Source organism: Natator depressus, chromosome 3 (assembly GCF_965152275.1).
Source record: "Natator depressus isolate rNatDep1 chromosome 3, rNatDep2.hap1, whole genome shotgun sequence".
Lineage (NCBI taxonomy): Eukaryota > Metazoa > Chordata > Testudines > Cheloniidae > Natator > Natator depressus.
The window spans coordinates 81,251,061-81,269,303 of record NC_134236.1 but is presented as its reverse complement, the minus strand read 5'-3'; the positions used below and the strand labels follow the sequence as shown (position 1 = coordinate 81,269,303).

General features: G+C 41.8%; 1 long non-coding RNA gene across 1 annotated transcript in view; it reads right to left on the bottom strand.

The window, feature by feature from the left end:
* Window positions 1-11,396: 11,396 nt before the first annotated feature.
* LOC141984794 (uncharacterized) overlaps window positions 11,397-18,243 on the bottom strand; it is a 41,118-nt gene continuing 34,271 nt past the window's right edge. The window contains exon 4 of the long non-coding RNA XR_012638807.1: window positions 11,397-12,596. This is a non-coding gene — a long non-coding RNA (uncharacterized LOC141984794). The remainder of the gene's footprint in view (window positions 12,597-18,243) is intronic.

The following is an 18,243-nucleotide window of genomic DNA, read 5'->3' as shown; positions in this document are numbered from 1 at the left end:
AGAGGACCCGCGAGGTGGATTCAGGAGAGCAGGGTTGCAGCGGAAGCCCATGAGAGACAACATGGAGTAATTTGCTATCGAGATAAGAGCAGGAGAGCAGAGTTGCAGTGGAAGCTGTTGTTGGATTACCAGTTTTGCTTCTCTCAAAGCACCAAAGCCAGCAGCACCAGGACACAACAGTGGCGGTGGCGGTAAGCTGAGCTGAGCAGGCTGCACGCTTGCCATTGTCTGGCGAGTGAAGAGCAGGAGAGCAGAGTTGCAGTGGAAGATGACGGTCATATAGAGGACCTGCGAGGTGGATTCATGGCACCAGGAGAGCAGAGTTGCAGCAGAAGCGGTGGTTTGATGATGATGGTTACCAGTTCTACTGCACCGTCTGCTGAAAGCAGCATGGCATCCGCTTGGAAAAAACAGCGTGAAACGATTGTCTGCCATTGCTTTCACGGAGGGAGGGGCGACTGACGACATATACCCAAAACCACCCACGACAATGTTTTTGCCCCATCAGGCATTGGGAGTTTAATCCAGAATTCCAATGGGCGCTGGAGTCTGCGGGAACTGTGGGATAGCTACCCACAGTGCAATGCTCCGAAAGTCAACACTAACCACGGTACTGTGGATGCACTCCACCAACTTAATGTGCTTAGTGGGGACACACACAATCAACTGTATAAAATCGCTTCCTAAAAAAATTGACTTGTATAAATTCGACCTAATTCCTTAGTGTAGACATACCCAGAGTGTCACAGCCAAATATAAGTTCAAACAGATACTTTACCACAAGTAGTTAGCACATATTCTAAGGGACCCTTCAAGATGAAGTGGCCGTTAACACCCCTGTAGTCATAGGACAAAAAGGGGTGTTAGTGAGTTAGGCTATGTCTACACTATAGCTTATGTTGGCATAATTTATGTTGCTCAGGGGTGTGCGTAAGCCACCCCCCTAAGCGACATAAGTTACACCGACATACGTGCCGATGTGGACAGCACTGTGTCAGTGGGAGAGCTACCACCACTCGCAGAGATGGTTTTATTATGCTGACAAAAGAGAGCTGGGCATAGGGCATCTTCACCAGACACACTGCAGCGGGACAGCTGCATCGGTGCAGGGCTGTATGTGTAGACATAGCCTTAGATTGTTGTATAAGCCATAAATCTAGTGTCTTTACTAAGACCATGGTTTTTTTAGTGTCTAGCGGAGAAAGTAATTTAAGCTACCAGGCTCATCTTTTGAAAGTGTTGTTCAGGTTTCCTTTGAGGATGAGGATTGATAGGTCAGGTATAGAGTGATGACTTGAGAAGAGTTTCAGAGTAGCAGCTGTGTTAGTCTGTATTCGCAAAAAGAAAAGGAGGACTTGTGGCTTTAGGACCTTAGAGACTAACCAATTTATTTGAGCAAAGGCGCCACAAGTACACCTTTTTCTTTTTGAGAAGAGTGTTCGCCCACAGGTGATAGGGTGGTTTTTTGTCTCTGATCATATTCCTGTGCGAGTTGATTGGAAAGCATAGCAGTGATTGTCTTGTTTCACCCACATAGGGTTTATTGGGGCATTGACTGCACTGGATGAGGAATTTGGAGGTTATTCTCTGCTATAGGTCTGCTGCTTAGCATGCATGATTGCTGGAGCTAACCCAATATTCATATAATTAAGTATGCTTTAACACTACACTGTTGCTGTGCCTATGTATAGAATCTAAACATTAGCCTGAGAGATCCTTCAATTTCCGAAAGAAAATCTGTCCTGCAACAATAAATAAAAACACGGTTCTGATTATATCATGGCATTTCATTCATCTCAAATGTTTCATGTCCTTGGATTATAATGAAGGAGCCTATATGCCAAATTGATTAAAAAAAAATCTCTAGTAGCAGAGGCTTTATTATGCAAAGCTCTTTGGTTAGCATTGAACGTAAGTGTGGAATTGATGGTGGCTTCAGAGTTACTTTGCAGGTCTGGAGAGTAATTAAGCTCTTGAGAAGCTTCACTTTGTTTCTGGAACCTATATTTTTTAACCCACTTTTTGATTCAGAGCATTTGTGAATTAAGACATTCAAAATAAATTCTCTTGGCAGTCTTTCCAAGGAATCTCTCTGTAGTTATCTTTGAACTCATAAATGGTTTCTGCATTCATCTTTTTCACAAACATCAGCATGCCAAGATATTTTTCTTTAGGTGCAGCGGTAACACGTTTCATGCTAGATCTCGTTTAAATTTCTCTTGCACTCACGCCCCCAATCACACGCACATTTTGTTTCATTCAGGTTATGATCAAATATAATTAAACCAAACACCTACAAGTACTTAGAGGAGACCCCTTGCTTTAGTTTTCTGACAGATTGAACTTGCAGAAGTAATGACAGTTCTATTTAATAATTATTGTAAAGGGCATCTGCTGTCTTATGAAGCAAGTCTATTTATAGACCATTCTGCATATGCTGCTTGTCCCATATTTTCATTATTTTTTTATTTTTTTTCGTACTTATGGACACTTTAAAGGGAATAGGATATTTTGCTTTAAGAGTTCATCTGCTGTTACTTGTCATAATCTGGAAGTTTATATCCTCTTTGTGATATCACACTTTCATGGCAACCCCCTATGTCAAAAAGAGAATGGTATAGCTTTAATTGTGTGGAATATGAATAAGGAATAGTGCACATCAGCTTTTAGAGACAATGAGCTATTTTGTACCTTTCTTTAGAAAAACCATCGGGAGAAGGACAGAGAGCCCAGGAGACTCAATAGCCTGGTCTATACTAGGGAAGCTTTATAAAAATTTCCCACTATTGGTAACACAAGTAAATCTGGTCTAACCAAAGAAATATGTGCAGTAGGAAAATGTACTTGGTTAAAAGATGTTAACATGTTTTAACTAGCATAGTGTTTAGGTGCAACAGCATGTAGGGGCAAATCATGGTTAACCCTAGGTTGTTCCTACAGTTAACCATGACTAGGACCTTACCAAATTCACAGTTGATTTGGGGCAATTTCACAGTCATAGAATTTTAAAAATCTTAAATTTCAGTGTCAGATACTTAAATCTGAAATTTCACGGTGTTGTAATCATGAGGGTCCCAACCCAAAAGGCAGGAATGAAGGGGCCAAAAAGCTATTATAGGGGAGAATGGGGTATTGCCACCCTTACTTCTGCGCTGTTCCTGGGGGAGGTGCTGCCTTCAAAGCTGGGCAGCTGGAGAGCAGCAGCAGCTGGCTGGGTGCCCAGCTCTGAAGACAGCAACACCAGCAGCAGCAGTGCAGAAGGGAAGGTGGCATAGTATGGGGGAGTCCTTACTTTTGGGGGGGGGGGCGTTGGCATTATGGATGGGAGATGTGGGTGACCGCCCAGGGTGCCATGGTTGGGGGGGCGGGAATCTGTGATCACCCCTCATACACACAGCCAGCCAAAGGCCCCTTTAACTCCAGAGTGCCAGATCCAGGGAGGGGCAGGGCTTGGGGCGCCCTGGCCAAGGGCTCCTACCATACACCAGACTCCAGCTGCTGGTGAGGGACGGGACTTCCTCTTCCCCTGCAGGGGCTGCTCCTGGGGCCAGGTCAGACCCACCTCCAGGAACCTCCCCCAGCTGCAGGAAGCTCTGCGGATCCTGGCTGGGAGCCCAGCTCTGAAGGCAGCGCTACTGCCAGCAGCAGTGCAGAGGTAAGGGTGACATGGTATGGTATTGCCTCCCTTACTTCTGCGCTGCTGCTGGTGTGCGGTGCTGCCTGCAGAGCTGGGCTCCCAGCCATCATCTGCCTCTCTCCAGCCACCCAGCTCTGAAGGCAGCACAGAAGTAAAGGTAGCAATCCGCTTCCCCCCTACAATAGTCTTGTGACCCCCCCCCAAACCCCTTTTGGGTTGGGACCCCCACTTTCAGAAATGCTGGTTTCCCCTGTGAAATCTGTATAGTATAAAGTACACAAAAGACCAGATTTCACAGTCTGTGATGTCTTTTTTTCACAGCCGTGAATTTGGTAGGGCCATGTCCAATAGACACATTTTGAAACAAGAATGACCCATTTTCACATCACATTAAAATGTTAGTTAACATGATGCCTTTTCGTATTGCAGACAGTACTGTAGTCTCAGCAGGTTTACTGATGTTAGCAATGGTGGGGAATCTTGACAAGATCTAGGAGCTAATCAGTGTGGCGTTTAAAAAAGGCCGTGACCACAGGGGTCTTGTCTTTATGCCGATCTTAAGGTTGCTAACACCACTGCAGCTGCACTGTTGTTAACAACGGACGGGGGAAAAATTTTAATCAAGTGTTCTTAGTGTAAACAAGTCTTCTGAAGGGTCCCCTCCACAGAGCTTTCTCTGTGATCCCATGCATAATATCACAGCATGTAACTAACAACTGGCAACAGTCCAAACGGTATTTAGTTCTTATGTTCTTTTTCTTTCATGAACAATTTGCAGTCTGATGTGATTTTCCACATTATTCAAGCCTGATCCTATGATATCCTGTGTCTTCCTTTGCCACTGAAGTCAGTGGCAATTAAGGACTCAACTTCCCCGGTTATTATAACGTTCCCTTACAATGAAAAACATAGGAACTGATCAGGTTCTCCATCCATGACATTGGTGGTATGATGCCATTGTAACTCTGATTTCATTGGGTTGGCTTTAAACCAGTGTAACACAGAGGTGAATCAAGCCCAGTACCTCTCTTGTTTTCATCTTTGTTGGTGAACAAAAAAATCCCCTTAGAATCAGCACATTTAATCTGCCTCAGCCAGAAGTGGATTTCTGGATTTTGGCTGGCTTCTTACTTCTTCCACTGAATGTGAGCAGGATTTACGTTATGGCAGCAGACTGAGACATAGTGTTACTCCACAGGGATAAAGTTGTCCATTTTCTTCACTATTATTTCTTTATTCTTAAAACCATTCTCTGTCTTAGAATATGTAATCTTAAAACATAATTTATGTTCCTGTGCAATATTTTGTATCCACTGAAGATAGTAACCCCAAAATAGAATACTGTGCATAGTACTAGACTGTATGTTACTTGTTTAAAACATATGGCTCCAAATTCATTCCTGGTGTAACTTTATTAACTTCAAAGAGGCATCTAATACTTAGCATATAAATTGGGAAGAATTTTAATATAAGATATTCTCTTCTGTTCTGGTTCTTATATTGTGTATATCACTATGGTACCTGAGCACCTAAATCATGTTTGGATACACTGATTATAATTTTCTGTTAATACAATTCACTCAAAAGCAGTGATTTTTCAACAGTGCTGTCACAAAGTGACACTGGCCATTTAAGAGGGAGCAGGGCCAGCATGCCTATGCCACATCAGCTGACCCAGATGAGGCTTTAAAAGAGGGCGCTTGAGGAAGGGGAAGCTGACCTTGGTGAGTCAAAGCTAGGAAACAGGAGGACTGCCAGAGTTCCCTTGGGGGAGAGGGAAGGAGAAGCGAGGTGAAGCATCAGACCCTGAAAGGTAAAGGTGAAACATACCCTGGGGATTGTAGACCAGGGTGAGCTGAAGAACTGTTTTCATTTGTTTTGTTGCGTATGTTTGAAAAATAAAACTAACTAAAGAGAATGTGGGTGTGGCAACGAGTCCCTTAGCAAGCTGGGGAGAAGCCCTGCCTTGTTGCAAGTTTCTTGTTTGTTATTTGTATTGCAGTAGCATCTACATGCCCTAATCCAGTGGTTCCCAAACTTGTTCCACTGCTTGTGCCGGGAAAGGGCCGGGCCGGTTTGTTTACCTGCCGTGTCGGCAGGTTCGGCCGATCGTCGCTCCCAGTGGCCGCGATTCGCTGCTCCAGGCCAGTGGGAGCCGCTGGAAGAGGCGTGAGCCGAGGGACATACTGGCTACCACTTCCAGGAACTCCCATTGGCCTGGAGCAGTGAACCGCAGCCACTGGGAGCTGCGATCGGCCGAACCTGCGGAAGCAGCAGGTAAACAAACTGGCCCGGCCCGCCAGGGGCTTTCCCTGCACAAGCGGAGGAACAAGTCTGGGAACCACTGCCCTAATCAAAGATCAGGGTCTCATTGTGCTAGACCCTGTACAGACATGCAGTTGGCCAACTATTTTACAACCTTACAAATAAAATTTAGTTTGTTAATTTCTAAATACCTCAATCTAGCTTCGGCTGTTATATCAGTGTAAGTCCAGTGTAACTCCATTTGCTCTGTAGTTAAACCTATGTAACTGGCATTGGAATCTGGCCCCTGATATTTTATCTGTGAATGTTTTTAGCCAAAATGTGTGCCACAAATTACAACATTCATGCCAGAAAAGACTAGCAATAAAAACATCTTTGAGTCTATAAATCAATGTAGCAAACTCAGAAAAATGTTCCTAAAAGTAGTATTTCAGCTTTCTTTTTTTCTTAAGTAAGCAACTAAATGTGTGTGTGGGGGGGGGGAGGAGGAAATCAGCTCTGCTGAAAGATAATCTCCTTGTCAATCCCAGAACAAAGGAAAGAAGTATGTTAACATGAATTAACTTGTCAAAAAGAATGAACCAGGCAAGATAACTGATATTCTTGATGTCCCAGTAATCTTTGGTATAGTTCATTGTTCATCTCTCTCTAAGCATTGGTATGCGTATGTATAACCTGTTGTATTAATTTAGATGGAATAAATGGGGCAAAGGTGTTAACATGATGCAGTGTCCAAAATTAAACAAAGTCTGGGTTCAGTATACAGATACCTCAGCCAGCTTAGAACCATGGCAAACATACCATTACAAATCAATTGTAACTTTTTTTAAAAAAGATAAAGAAAAGAAGGAAAAACAGTTAAAGCATTTGAAATGCCACGTAATAAATAAGGCCTGCATTTTCACAACATCTCTTGTTCCTTTCCATTTAGCTGGAGGGAATTTTTGGAAGGAAAACCTCCTGTGTGACAGCTGTAGATGACATCAAAGATAACTGTCCTTTTGGGGAAAAGAGAAAGTTAGTTAAAATGAGTTAAAGCTGTTGCTGCTGCTGCTGCTGTTGTTTAAGTCTGATCCTGTTTCATCCTAGATGGTGATGATTTAGCTGGGGCCGGTGGACGTGGAGGTCATCTGGATCACTCTCTCTGGCCCATTCTGGTCAGGAAATGTCTCAGAATCAGGACAATGAAGGCTTTGCATCCCAGGAGATGGTGGGGGTGGCAGCCAGGAAAGTGACGCTCACTCCACTGGTCCATATTTCTCCCCAGAGTCTTTCTTTAAAGGCCCACAAAGGGAATAATGGGTGGAATAGCCCATCTCATTATTTCGTCCACCAGTTTGGACTTCATTTCTGACACACCAATTTTAGTTCACTGATTTCTGGTTCCACGCTTTTCTCGTTTACCAGGTGTGATCTTAACACAGCTCTTGAGTTAGATCAGCTGGCCTTTTCGCTTGGACTAATTCAGTCTTTATGTCCCTTTCAGTCCTTTTCCCATCAACATTTGTTGTTGTAGGTTATTGTGACATCTTATGTATTTACACTCACTTTTTACAGTTGAATTCACAAACGGTAAATTGGTAGGCCCAATTATCACAACATATCTAAGGTATCTGGGACATCAAGAATCCATTATCCTGGTCAGCTGATTCTTTATATAAACATCATTATGGCTTAGTCTATTGATTTTTTTCCCCTCCCACCCCCATCATTGCTAATTGGCTATTTTATTGGTACTAGAGAAGCTGCTTATGTACATGCTGTTCTGAGACATTTGTTCATCAGAGGCATTTGCAATAATGAGTAACACAATGAAGTGGAAATCAGCAAGTTGGTGAATCCAAGTACCAAGTAGGGGCAGAAAGAGTTAAGTTGCAGGAGGCAGTAGAATAGAGGGCATCTGGAAGCTGGAGAGAATCCCTTCCGCAATTTTCAGAAATGAGGTGCACTCTGATGCCTAATTTCTAGGGAAGCCACAAAGTGGCATTTCAGAGGTAAAATAGCAGCCAGTGCAACACTACACCAAACACACAGTTCACTAGCTAAGAACAAAGAATATCTTTTGTACTCTATACTTACTTGAATGCGAGTACCAGCAAATTGCCAGCATTCATTCACAAATCAAATATGAACTGAAGATTAGTCATTGTTATAACCTTGTGTGTAAAGGACTCCTTTGCAGGTTGAGACAAATTACCCCACCTACCTCGTCTATAAAATAAGAAGTGAACTGTGAGGAGAAAAGTTCGCAGACAAATATATTTTCAGGTACTAGTAGTGGTAACAGCAACCCTAATTCGTCCTTCAAGTAGGGCCTGATCTAAAGTCAAGTGAAGTCAATGGGAGTCTGTCCACTGACTTCCATGGACTCTGAATTGGGCCACATAGAGATGCATTGCGGATTAAATTCAAGAGAAGATGCACCTGTGTGAAGGTGGTCAGATATGGCTCAGAAAGAGACCACAATTCTAGGCAAAGGAAATGTCCTTGTCTATAAACGTTCCTTTCCTCTCCCACTCCCCAGGTGTTGTCTTCTCTTTTCCGTGAAAAAGTCAAATTTCAAGGGAAAGAGACTCCCATTGATTTCAGTGGGCTTTGAATCAAGCCCTCTGTGAATTCTTTTTGTCATCCAAAACTCCCATTGACTTCAGAGGGAAATTTGTCGTCTTTCCATTGTTTGCTAAAACACTCATAGATGTTAATGCTCATGAAACAATCATTACTATATTTTTGTTATAGTTTTTGCCATATCTCACTCTTCAGACAGGATGCCTCTTCATATTCCTTTCTACTGAACATTCATTATAATGTACTTTTTTAATAAAGGAAGTATATAAAAGAGATTGGTGCTGGCTGTGCTTCACGGTGGAAACTAGTGCTATCGTGTACATTTTATTTTTTATTTTAAAACATACTGCATCCACTTTCACTAAATCCTACACTCTTTAAGAAGGTGGCATTAAGATAGCTGGAATGTTACAGCTCTCTCTACTCTTCTATAATTGCTCATCTTTTTCTGCTGCTTTAAATTGATCCTCTACATGGCTTTGCGAACTGGAATATACTAAACTAATCATTTGAGTGTTTCTCAGCAGGTAAGGAACAACTTTTTAAAAATTTACAAGGGTCTTAGAAGGCACACAGTAACGACGGTCATTTGCTCCGAAGATGATCCTTTCTTTGAGTCTGAAGGACGCTCTAAAATCAACAAAACAATGGGGACCATGAAACTTTAAATACCTGCATTAACTTAAGCCCCAAACTGCTTTTCTTGCTACCAAAAAATGGGTTGGTGCTCAGCACTTTCTGAAAATCAGGCCCCTCTAAGGTGTCTCAGGTTGGATCCCTGAAACTTGAGGCACCTAAAATTATTGGCCACTTCTTTAAATCCTGGCCAATAGCATTCTCCTTGCTTTATGGCCTTTCATCACCTCTTCTGCCTTTCCAAGAATGCTCTGAATCCCATTGTGTAAATAAATGATTGCCATTGAGACTTGCAAAAAATGGTGTCATCTATAAAAAGATTGGAGGTGATGATGCCTTGTAACACTGGCAGTCGCTGAACTTCATAATCACTAAATTGTAACCACTGAAACTGGCAAGTATTATTTTAATGTGATGTTGACCACTTTTAAAGCTATATCTTGAAGCTCAGAACTAATGACACATTTAATATTCTGGAATAATTCACCTACCTGCACCAGAATCTAGTAAAAGGGATCCCCTGTGATACTGCCTGTGGCTGGCATGGCTTGCTGTACATTTATCACAATGCTCCAGATTAATATTAGTATTTAATGACTGTGCTCTGATAAATCTGAAACTGGATGAACAGAATATCTTCCATCTAGTTGTACTTAAGGTAACATCAACTTTCATTTGTATCATAGCCACTTGCAGCCATTCAAGGATGTAAGCAGAGTCAGGATGAGTTCCACCCTGACATCTGGTGGTGAGGTGTGGCAAGTTGTGGAAAAGAACTTCAGGGGCTGATCTCATTTGCATAGGCACACCCACCCCGCCTAGAATGAGCCCATAGCTGCCCAAATGGTCACTTTGGCTGCTGTGGGATCCCCAGTGTCGCTGTTATTGGGGCAGGAAGAATAAATTGTTATTACCCTGATTATGGGAATCAAAGACAGTGGAACTGTATTTGGCCTTCTGTTATGATGGAGGGACTCGCCATCAACTAAGTAGCACTCACTAGGCAAGGAACATGGGTTCCAAAACTGTGAATTGAGAGAGGCTGGAGACAGGTATTAATACCTGGTGGTGTGGGCCCCTTTATGAGGGCCTGAAACATCAATTGCACTTCTATCTCTCTCTGCATTGTGGACTATCAAAGCTAATTTTGGGTCTATTAGTAGTCTAGCTACAGGTATGGTGCACCAGCACTAAGGCTCCCACTACTACAAGCTGAAATCACTAAAGGGCTAAAATTGCTAAGAGCTGAAATCACTGAGCACTGTGTTAAGTAGTGGGGAGCCTGAAGATCTAGAGCGGAGCGGAGCCGTTCGTGGACCAGCTGGTGGAGCAGTTCATGGGATGGCGGGAGCTGCTTGTGGGACGCTGAGCGGAGCAGTTTGTGGGACGGCTGGTGGAGCGAATCGGACTGAAGCCCCATGGAGCTGCAGGGCAGTCAGCTTCAGATCACGTAAGGTGCCCCTTACCTCTTCTCCCCCACCCACCATGTGCACATTCTCACCCAGACTGGGGAGTAACACTCCTGTAGATGAACTTTTGAACTCTGGGGCTGGACTTTTGGGTTGTTGGACTTTGGGTGATTTTTGGATTGCTGGACTCAAGAGATGTTTGGGTTGTGGGACTCAAGAACCCGAGGGAAAGGACATGGCCCAAATTGCTGGGGTGGGTCTTTGCTCATGGTTTGGTTGATGAGCCCTAGTTGTGGTGTTTTCCCAATTTAATGCTGATGTCATTTACCTCATGTTATTAAAGATTCTCTGCTACACCCAGACTCTGTACTTGCAATACTTCCCCTCTCGCCTCTTTAGACGTCCAGGGGTGTGTGTAAGATTTTCCCAGGTCGCTGGGTGGGGGCTCGAGCCAGTTTTGCATTTGCTTTGATGAGAGGGAACCCCTGTGTACTGCTGCTATCAACTCGGCCTGGCAGAAGGGTTACAAGTATACTCCAGAAATGCTGAAAGGGATACTCTATCAAATCACAGCTGAATGAAAGACCATAACAATGAGTCAGTCTTTCTTACTGTCTTTGGATTACTTTAATAAAAAGCATTTGTATTCCAGAAAGGAAGCAAAAAATATAATTAATCAACGACACAACTGAATAGGCACACTGTCTAAGTGATTCATTAGGAAGTAGTTTCAAGAATATTTATTTTGATATACACTTTATAATTCATTAGCAGCATAATAAAGTGAAGACACTCAAATGGATGCATTTCTATTTTAATACCTTTGAATTAAATATAACAATGCCCCAGCTACCTGCAGCTGTGCTGGAAACACTGGGCGTTTCTGCAGTAAGGGCAACAATCATGGTGGATGCAATTAATGCAACAGGGAGCCTTGTATTGACAGGAGACCTTGTTGTACTCATAACTACCAATCAGGCCAGGAATCTGACACACAAAATCCAACATCACAACTTAACATCCCTGGTGGCAGTCTCAAAGAGACTGATAACTGAATGTTTGTGAATACTGAAAAGACAGTTATCTCAAAGAACACCAGTTATGGAAAAAGGTGTGTTGCTCATGTCCACTCAACTTTGGTGTGTGTGCGCTCACCACGTGCACCGATGCCAGAAGTTTTTCCCTCAGCAGTATCCAGAGGGGACCGGCTCTGGCGCCCCCGGGAGTGGTGCGCACATGCCACGGTATATAGGAGGCCACCGGCTCCCCCCACTCTCAGTTCCTTCTTGCCGGAAACTCCGACAGTGGGGAAGGAGGGCGGGTTGTGGAATGGACATGACCAACACATCTCGAAGAACACCAGTTACGGAAAAAGGTAACTGTCTTTTCTTCTTCGAGTGCTTGCTCATGTCCATTCAACTTAGGTGACTCCCAAGCAGTACCCCTTGGAGGTGGGTAGGAGTTCATGGATGTGTAGACTGCAACACAGCTCTGCCAAACCCAGCGTTGTCCCTGACCTGCTGAGTTATGGCATACTGGGCCATAATGCGTGCATGGAGGACCACGTTGCGGCTCAACAGATATCCTGGATCGGGAAGTGTGCCAGGAAGGCTGCCAAAGATGCTTGTGCTCTGGTCGAGTGGGCTCTGATGATTGGCAGCAGAGGGACTCCCACTAACTCATAGCCTGTTCGAATGCAAGAGGTGATCCAGTTAGAAATCCTCTGGGTGGTCACCAGGAGGCCCTTCATCCTATCAGCTGTAGGGATGAAAAGCTGAGTTGACTTACGGAAAGGCTTTGTCTGATCTGGGTAGAAAGCCAGGGCCCTTTTTATGTCCAAAGTGTAGAGGCACCTCTCTTCACTAGTCTCATGGGGCTTAGGGTAGAAGACCAGAAGGAAGATATCCGCTTTCCATGTAAGCCAGGACATCACCTTCGGAAGGAAGGCGGGTGGGGCCAGAGCTGAACTGTGTTCTTATAGAAGACCACGTACGGCGGTTCTAAGGTCAAGGCTCAGAGACTCACCTCACTGATGTCACCACACCAGGAAAGCTGAAGATTTAGTGAACATCCAAGATATTCTAAGAAAATAAAACATAACCTCTCACTAATTTGTCAGAGATACAGGAAATGAAGCAACTTGACAGTGATAAAGGAAGAGAAATAGAGTTGTGAGAAACCAGTTAGTGGATATAAATCTGAGAAACCCAGGGGAACTACCTTCTAAAGAATTAAATCAAGCATTATGTTAATGACCCCATCATGAGGAAATCCAGTAATTCTTCTCCAAGGGAAGATAGGATGCCAGTATCCCTTAAATGAGCAGTGTTTAGGTCCTTGCTCAAGAAACCATCTCTTGACCATAATATCATCACCTAATTACTGCTCTTTAGTTTGGAGGCAGGGCTGTTCAGAAGGAGATAGCAAGACAACCTTGGCATTTTATGGAGTAATCAGATTTCCTTGATATTGGTAAGATGAGTCATGGTGGTGAGTCTCTACCTCTTTTATGTAGCCTTATGTCTTGCCCATCACTGTCATAGGTGGGCTCTGTTTCATGGGTTGATGCTGATCCTCACTTTCATATGTCCGTGCTGATTCTGTTAGCTCTAACAGCACGAAAGCTTATGCTCAAATACATTTGTTAGTCTCTAAGGTGCCACAAGTACTCCTTTTCTTTTTGCGAATACAGACTAACACGGCTGCTACTCTGAAACCTTTGATACCACTGAGTTCTAACTTGCTCTTGGCTGCCAAGAGGTTGTTCCCGCAGCTGGGAATAGCCAAATCACAAGGTCATGCCATTACACCAGCAGCTGGGAAGTGGGAGGATAAAATATAGCTGCTACACTGGCTCTATGCCACCTAAGGAATCCCCCTACACTGTGGGAATTCCTGGGTAGATGGTTGTCAGCACTACTGCTGCTTTATGCTGCCAGAACTGTGCAAAGGCAGCAGTTTGGAACCAACAATTAGACCCTTGATATCATTCATCTGACTTTCCTTTGTACACTTTCTTACAAGTGCATGAAATTTTTACAGTTAAAAATGTGTAATTTATATTTTGCATAACTGTTGCATGGGACAACACCTGTTGTAATTTGTTTTTGTATTTATTATTTCATTTGATCTCAAAATGAATCATTTTAGGCAGATAAAAAATACAAAACTTTTGAAATGAATCCAAGAGGAGACTAATTACTCAGCTGGCTGATTCAAAGCATGATAGGCAATGTAAGGATATCCTCATTATGCGATTTTTATATCCATTCTATTATTTTCCTACTCATCTTGTATGTATACTCATATTTGTAATATGCATCAGTCATGAGAAGAATTGTCCTACAGGAAGATGGGATCTAAGGCAAAGATTTTCAAATGTGATTTTTAGGTCCTCAGGTTTTTGAGCTTGGGACATCTCATAAGGGCCTGATTTTCACTGAATAAATGCCCAACACATTCTGAAAACCAAGTGTCTCAGTTTGGGACTCAAAAATTAAGGCCCACAAAATGACAGGTCACTTTTGAAAATCTTGATCTAGATCTCTTCCCTTCTCTGCCGATTTTGTGATGCCCTAATAAACTATTTGAAAGCAATGATAGTTTTGTTAGTAAACAAGTACTGACTTTTGCCTTTTTCCACACTAATTCCACCAAATATTCACTTTTTTTTTTTTTTTTTTGCAGTTTATTGCACCAGTACATGCAGCCCAGTGTACTGCACTGAGACTAAATTTAGAAGGATATTTGTAATCTCAGTCCCAAATTTCAATGGCTAGAAAATACGTGATATAGATCTGAGTGGATTAAAATAGGCAGCATCATAGCACATTAACTGAGCCTGGATGATCCATGCTGTGGAAGAATTTAGTCATTGCTTGAGACCAAGAACAACTGGAAAAGTATCTCACATATAAGTTACCAAAATGCATTAGAATTTCTCCTTTCTCCTGTAATGAAGAGCATTTTTAATTAATGAGTAAACCATTAATCATTAAGAATCACCAGTAAGAATTTATCAACCAATATATTAATTAATCTCATTTCCCAAGGTCAGTTCCCCACATCAGTTATACTGATTTATATGAATGATTGGATCTTTATAGGTAGTTTAATTAGAAAAAAATAGAACTTCAGAAGTTCCCTTCTCTTCATCTCTATCCCATCTGTTATTAGCCCAATGAAAAATAAACATAATGGATCAGGTACATCCTTAAGGCAACTGGGAATGAATGTGAACCAGTGATCAGAAACCTTCAACTCTATCCTTATATTTGAACTTTGTATACGTGAGACAAAGATCACTACAGTACAAAGAACAATAAAAATAATCATGGAAAAATGTAAGCCTGCATAACCACTGGTTTAATAGTGTAGAAATCTCAAATAAATGGTGTTGCTAGAATTAAGAATTTTTCATGACCTAATATATAAATCAGGTTTGAGAAAAGAATAGTGACTATTACTTCACACTCTCAGAAATGAGTACTTTTTAATTAAATGTTAGAATTTTGTGCTACTTCTAGGAAGGGAGTGGGGGAAGTATGTCAGACAACTAGAGTGAAATCCTAGGTCAACTGAATTCAATGGGAACCTTGCCACTGACTTCAGTGGGGCCAGGATTTCACCCAAGTTGTTTTAGGCTTGGCTGGTCTATAGCTATAACTTAGGTTGACCTAGCTATATTGATCAGGGATGTGAAAAATGGTGTGCCTGAGCAACGCAATTAAGTGGACCTAACTCCCAGTGTAAATATGACTAGGTCAACAGAAGGATTCTTCTGTAGACCTAGCAACCACCTCTCAGAGAGGGGGATTATGTACATCAACAGAAAAACCCTTTTAATCACTGTAGGAAGAGTCTACACTATAGCCCTACAGCAGCACTGCTGCACAGCTGTAGCGCAGACATACCCTTCGGGTGAAGTGGGAAAAGGATGGATTAGCTATACCATACAGTGACAAATATAGAGCTTGGTAACTACTTTCCAGTCAAGATGCCAGATGCTTTACTTCAGTGTACATTTTGTTAAGGAAGCTTCAGCCCAGAGCCAGCAAAACATTTAATCATGTGCTTAACTTTAAGCATGTGAGACATCCCATTTAATTCAATTTGTGTCTGCAAAACAATAAACACAATAGGCTCACTTTGCACCTATTCCAGCACAAAACATTTAGATATCTTCTTCATTCTAAGGATCTGAGAAGTCCCACTGAAGTAAACTCTTTCATCTTCCAGGTATGTAAGCAAGCTTGGCTGAATTCGATTTGTATTTTTTTATAATTTGAGGGATAATACTGATGTTTATTTTTAAGCATTTTTTTAAATGTTTATCTATTTAATTTTTCTCTGTTGTGAGAAATTATGTGGGAGGAGTTAGACAACAATTATTTAATGACAACAGACGTAGAGATTCAAAAAGTTTACAACTGGTAAAACACAAATTGTCGACATCATATGTCACAATATACAAAGTAAATATCCTTAAATCGAGCTCTCTAATAAGTTCTCAAGCAGCATTTTCCCCACCTTGCCTATCTGTAAATTTCTATTATTGATGGAAATATTTTTGTTGGTCTGTGTGTGTATGGTAAAATTGATGTGTACTGATAATAAAAATCTAATCCTTCCAAGCATATCCTCCTCCTATTTATGTTGTGCTATTGGCTTCAGAGGGAGCGCAGGACTGAGTCCAGAAATGGAAACACTGCAAAAATATAGCTGAAACTTTTTAAAAATATTACCTAAAAGTTGTGTTCACAACACCTAAAAGGCAGGTGTTTAGAAAGGTGCTGTAAAGGCCTCTATCATTAAAATTTTAGGTTAATAGACTTAATATTACCTTAGTAGATAGGCATGTTTTTTCCTGAAAAAGGTAAGGACGGTAGCCAGACTATGGCGTTTTGTGGATCTATGTAATGTAGGGCTGCTGTTGGAGCTAATCATTCTGATGGTCTATTTTTCAAGTATTAGGAGAACAAATGAATGAAGAAGCGTGTGTCTTCTTCCCTGACAAATTTGGAGCTCATATTTAAAAACATGGAGAGAAAAGCCATAGAAAGTGGATCTGAAAGTTGTTGCAATAGGTCCCAATTCTGCAATTTAAAATGCATTGGTAGATTCCTGCACCCACTCCCTTTCTTTCACCAGGACTACATGTGGGCACAGCAGTTTGACTGTATATTTTAATTTGCAGAATTGGGCCTCAGTCCTCACAGCTGGCCACTATAATATGATATCACTGGAAATCACAACTGAGACTCCGCACACTTAATGTTTAAAATGGACATAGCTCAAACTCTAGTTCAGGGATAGTCAATAGGTGGACCATGGGCCAAATATGGACCGCCAGACACTTTTGAATGGACAGTGAAATCTTTTTATTTACTTATTATCATTGTTGTTGTTTTCTCTAGAGTCTGGACCTTGACCAAGAAATTTGGACCTTGACCAAAAAAATAATTGGTTACCTCTGAGGGTTGGCTTCTGTAACAACTGGAACTGTGCATTTTATATTCTGCAATTTTTATGTATTATTAACTTGGAATTACAAGACTATCTGTGTCAATCCCTAAATTATATTTCCCCAAAGTGGCCACTAAAATTTGCAATTAACATACTAAAAGAGATATGCATCAACACAGGGTTAATACTTTTAATTAGATCTTGTGACACATTTGTTTAGTCTAAAACAAGACAACTGAAGACAGGGTACAAACAGAAGCATTACAATCATGTAATGCAGAAATATAATTTTCATAGTGCATTTCAAAGGAAATAGCAATATATGCTGGGTAACTAGAAAAAAAGAAGGAAATTAGATTGTTGTTTAGTTAGACTATGTTCTCTAGAACTATTCATTTCTAAGGTAATGGTTTAAAGGTATTTCTAGTTGGTTCTATTGTTATTTTTGTTTTTAAATACCTGGAGAGGCACTCTGTGATAGCAGTTGCATATAAGTATCTAGATTGTCCAGTGAGGAGAGAGAGAGATGACACTTTACATCCCTTTTAAGATGGAGAAGGAGTTTATAAAATGAGCTCTTTGGCTAAGCAGGCTTTGACCTGATCTGTCACAGCTGGCAGTGCTGCAGCTATATCAGGTCAGGGAAAAACATGATAGAGTTCTGAACTGCTAGGACCCTAGTAAAATCTGCAGTATTCTGGCTCTTCCACTTCAGGGCTAGTCTGTAAGTGCTTTTCACATTGGGCCTGAATAAGGAGTTTGCGAAGGTAAGATGTTCAGGATCTAGCCCCAAATCCATAACAGGTACATATTTTCTAAAGACAGGTTTCAGAGTAGCAGCCGTGTTAGTCTGTATTCGCAAAAAGAAAAGGAGTACTTGTGGCGCCTTAGAGACTAACCAATTTATTTAAGCATAAGCTTTCCTGAGCTACAGCTCACTTCATCGAATGCATCCAATGAAGTGAGCTGTAGCTCGCGAAAGCTTATGCTCAAATAAATTGGTTAGTCTCTAAGGTGCCACAAGTACTCCTTTTCTATTTTCTGAACACTGTTTTTTCTTTCTTCCCTCTGTTCTGTATGTTGGCAATAAAAGTTAACTGCTTTTTGTTTACTCTGAACTGTGGTTTTAACTGTTAATTAGGGGCAATTCCTTGGCGATGCTCTCAGAAGAAACTGAACTCTGTCCTTAAGGGAGGTTACTGTCTTCCCTCCACAACTGTGCCCCAGAAAAAGTGGTGGACAACAATGAGCCCCACATGCTGT